The 4,754-nt window shown below is 43.5% G+C and overlaps 1 long non-coding RNA gene across 3 annotated transcripts; it reads left to right on the forward strand.

Annotated features, from left to right (window-relative positions):
- Window positions 1–1,372, forward strand: LOC115760375. Of its 3 annotated transcripts, none has more exons than XR_004017615.1 (7): window positions 1–81; window positions 139–301; window positions 374–417; window positions 493–543; window positions 620–803; window positions 859–879; window positions 937–1,372. It is a non-coding gene; the product is annotated as an uncharacterized LOC115760375 (long non-coding RNA). The 3 variants fall into 3 exon arrangements; XR_004017616.1 differs by having other exon boundaries at window positions 620–774; XR_004017614.1 differs by having other exon boundaries at window positions 620–879.
- The last annotated feature ends 3,382 nt before the right edge of the window (window positions 1,373–4,754 follow it).

Here is a 4,754-nt window from a genome sequence, read left to right on the forward strand (position 1 = left end):
ATAACGTCAAACAATCGGAACTTCTAACTCATGAACAAAATAAACAGCTGTAACAACTATTAAAAAATGAAAACAACAAAGGTGAGACACTCAATATAAATTAACAAAAAACACTATTTATCCACCTTACTCTTCCAGATCGGGCCCCGGTTCCGGACCCAGCATAACCGCCCAACCATGAGACGATCACCCACTCGTCTCCCACATTTTGTCCATTAGATGGCCATCAGCCTGTGCCGGCTGTTATGCCAACTCTTCCCATTTAAGAAAATTTAGCCGGACATTTCTCTCTTCAGATATGGTATATAATTGGTTGCGTTTTCCTAAAATTTATAAAAATTATAATCATCGCTTATGGCATTTATCTTTGCAGCTATTTAGAATCTCATGCAAGTGGATATTTGGTTAACTTCACAGGTGCGTATAATGGTTTGTGTATTCTTATAATTATTGGCATTAATATTTCTTTTATTTCTTTCTAATTTGCATAAGGTCTCCGTTCAGATGAATTAGTGTTCATGCACGTGAACATTTCTTCCCCTGGTGCGTATTAATGTTGCATATATTTATACTTATGGACAAAGTGTATTAATGCCTAAATTTTTCTCTTATCTTCTAGAATTCCTTTTTTTATTTTAACAGCACTAAATGGAACAGGCGACGAATTACAAAGATATTGCTAGTCGCCGCAAAAGAAACACGCACGGAGGCAATTTTGAGGCAATCGTTGCGCCAATTTAGGAACAATGTGCCCACACAACTACGTAAAACTGGGTATGTCACGATAATCAGTCGTGCAACAGGTAGATGATATAAATTTGTACTAAATCGCTTAATTCTACCTTACACTACCTAAAGAGTTCTCTGGGGGTGGTAAGGGTAAGTATGTGAGCATAGTTCGCGCAAGTGTTAACTTTTAATTTTTATCTTCTACAGGCGCAGATGCATCACCTTTGGAGTTTCCCTCTCCGTTCGCACTCTAAAGTGAAACTCGGCGTAAGTGCTTATGTATGCATAGATATAATTAACAAACTAAATCTAACGACAAAAAATCTGCTCTTTTTCAGGGAGTACGGTCAGGAGTCTCCATCATTTCTCTGCCAAGGGCTCGAACGAGGATGGGCAAAAGGGAACGGACTTACTCGGAGGATGTGGGCGTGGTCTCGCCTGTGGCCGCTTCTTCGTTGTTGGCGTCCGGTCGTGGCTCGTCTCGTCGCCTTCAGGGTTGCGCCGACGCTTGGCTGGCGGCGTCGCTGATATGACTGGTGTGCGCTGCTGAGCCAAATCCTGGCCTTTGGTATGTTTCGTGGGCTTCTCTGGTGCCTGGACTAAGCAATAAACTAATAAAGAAAGCCCGTCATGAACAAATGTATGCCCTTAGATTTTTTCTTTTTGGTTAAGCACATGCTCCGTGGCCGGCAAATTAAAATATCCAACCTCAAAATTTTTAACTGCGAACCGGTACGTCCGCTGACAAAGTCGAACTCCTCGTACTTTTGGGCAGCAACATCATCAGTGCCGAATATCGGCACACGCATACATTGGCGAGGCGGGCACCGTTGCTGCCCATCTGCACAGCTGAATTTTTTTGGGTCAATGGCTCAAATGACGGCCAAGGGCATATCCAAGGGCATGCGATCCACTCTCCTCATATTCTCTTAAAGAGCGAACCGGGCGGCCAATAGCAATCGTCGCTTTTGGCGCCGTGGATCGCAAGTCTGGCGTTGCCACCCTTCAAGAATTTGGGCTCCGCCAGCTTCACCCCACATACTCTGACCACATGACAAAAAGATATCGGCGTGGCCGATAATATCGCACGCAACCAACTAAGTAAACCCTCGGTGCTGCCGATAACGTCAAATGTAACATATTTTAAACGTTGCTTACGATCCTTTTTATAAATAGCTTAACAGCAGAAAATTTATGGCTGTCATAGAGAAGCAGCAAAGCCTTTTTTAAGTAAATCGCTATTTTTCACAGCCAGATTACATTCTCTAACATTTTGCTGTGATTTTTTTTACAGCAAGACACATTAAAAACTCAGAATTTGTGTTAAAGAGAAAATATCATTGCTCAATATTTGAAAACAATGCACAAATCAAGCGAACATAGACTGTGTGTTTGCTAATTTTGGACTTAGAAGCAACCGTAGTTAAAACTAATAACAATTGCTATACATATTTTAAAAACTTCTGATGTGTTCAGATATCTTTTATATTTATAATTGATATTTATAATTTTCAATTAGTTTTATTGCCGGCTGGCTCAAAAACCTGTACAAAACTGCTCATACATCATCTGTAGCGAACGCACTTATAATAGATATATATACACTACTGCAAATACAAACAACACAATTGAATGATATAAAATGCTAAAATTTTTATTATTTTTATTATTATTTATTTACGATTTGCCCCTTATTGGCCAATAATTAAATGTTTCTGTGTTAGACTCTTTGGGGGAGGTCAATTGGGTGTTGACTTTTAAGCCGTCTTGTTGTTGAGCTGGTGTCAAACAGGCAAGATTATTTGGGTGGTTGCCTAGTCTGGGGATGATTTAGCTGGCTGTGAATTACCTTATTTTTATGGTAAACATGCGCATTTGATAAAATACGCAGTTTTATTTTGAAACCGCTGAATAATGCTCAAGTTGCTCTAGCTGGCGGTACCCCAAAGATGAATGCCGTAAGTCCATTTTGGCTTGATAATTGTTTTGTAGATTAAAAGCTTGACGCGAAGCTTCAATTTGGACTGCCTGCCGATCAGCCAATAATATTTTTTCAGCTTGTTTTCTGCCTGCTTCCTTTTGCGCACAATATGTTCGCGCCATTTCAGCCGTCTGTCGAGTGTGATGCCTAGATAAATAGGCGTTGTGGTCACCGGAATCTGTATTCCGTCTAGGAAAACTAGAGGACAGTTCCCTTTACGCAGCGTAAAGGTGGTATGGGTGGACTTTTCTTGGTTGATCGCGATGTTCCACCTTTTCAGCCAGCTGTCCAGAGTCCAATTGACGCTGCATAATGGAGGACGCATACTGCGGTGTGTTGACCGTTGCTAGAAAAGCAGTATCATCCGCGTACGTGGCTCTGCTCAGGGCTGACAGGCATGTCGGCTGTGTGCACCGTGTATAACAGAGGTCCCAGAACGCTGTCTTGTGAGACTCCGGCTCTGATGTTTTTTATAGATGAGATAGCATCACCGCACTTAGTGTAAAACTGTCTGCAGGAGATGTAGCATTTAAGAAATTTGAAGTAGGATGCTGGTAAGTTTGCTTTAACTTTATGCAGTAGACCGGGGTGCCATACCCTATCAGAGGCTTGCTTCACGTTGGGCATGACCGCACAGCAGTACTTCTTTTCTTCGAATGCCCGCATTATTCGCTCTACTTTCCTATGGCACTGTTCCGGTGTTACGTGGAGGTGCCTGAAGCCGAACTGATGGTCTGGGATCAAACTAGGCTCATTCAATACTGGCGGCACTCTACGTACAAAAATCTCAATCTCAAAGCATCGGCTAATAACGTTCGCCAGCAACTGGATACAATTTTTGGGAAGCATTTTTATTGCCTTTGCGTCGATGCCATCGTGTCCAGGCGCCTTTTTTGGATTGAGCAGAGCAACCTCATTCTCAATCTCGTTCAGGGATGCTGATGCGATCCGTGCGTCACCCACACTTGGTAGCTCCGCTTTATCCGCCAATGAGCAGCGATCAAACGGTGTGAATGAGTCATGAAGGTGCTCTGTAAAGGCGTCTGCTCTTACTTGATCTAATCGGCACCTGTCCCCATTTGCTTTTCGAACCACAGCTGCCCTTCTTATAGGCCGTTTAATATGGCGTGTGACCTGCCATAAGCTATTTGATGGGTCTCATGGTTCGAGATCCTCGAGGAACCTATCAAAAGCGCACTTTCTCAAGTTTTGTAGTAGCTTCTTTGGGTGCTTTGTGGCTCTATTAAGGAGGTTTTTATCCCATGGGCTGCGGGTAGAAAACCTGTAGAAAACTGAGGTAGAAAACAACGCCTGAGTCGCCTCTTTTCCGCAACGAGAGCTGCTACCTCTGGAGTCCAAAGATAAAGGTCTCTTGCTGGCGTTCCATGGTTGAAGCGGTTTTTCGGGGTAGCTATCTCTGCAGCATTGTGAATTTCCTGGGTTAGGCCTGGTTCTACACTGTCACTGTCGTCAGCGGAGGAAAGTGTGGCGTTAGGGTTGATCCTGGTAAGCAGCCGTGTTTTGTATCTGTCTATGTCCATTTAGTTATTAATCAGCTTTTTGCGCGCCGCTTTTTTCTCGACCGGGGTATTGATATGTAGTGTTACAGCTGTATGGTCGGAGAATAAGTTCTCGTTGACACTGCATTCTATTTTATTGGAAGCTATACCTTTGGAGATAGCAATGAGGGATCTTACGCAGATCTGTGGGCCAGTATGTGAGTTCACCAGGTGAGTGGCAGCTTTACGCAGATCTGTGGGACAGTATGTGAGTTCACCAGGTGAGTGGCAGCTAAGTCCTTTTTTCTGAATGCAACGCTAAAGAGCTTGGCCTTTGGGATTGTTGGTTCGCGAGCCCCACCAGACGTGTTTGGCATTGAAATCGCCACCAATTATATACCTGGGGCCAAGGCTTTCCAAAAGATGACTAAGCTCGTTGTCCCTTACGTTATGCCTGGGCAGCCTGACCTGGGCACACTGCACCCAATCTTGTTGGTATGCTGGCAGTTCAAAATATTTTATTCCTTGTTTGATGAGCACTGCAG

The sequence above is a fragment of the Drosophila novamexicana genome, unplaced genomic scaffold, assembly GCF_003285875.2.
Source record: "Drosophila novamexicana strain 15010-1031.04,08,12 unplaced genomic scaffold, DnovRS2.1 tig00000434-arrow-pilon, whole genome shotgun sequence".
NCBI lineage: Eukaryota > Metazoa > Arthropoda > Insecta > Diptera > Drosophilidae > Drosophila > Drosophila novamexicana.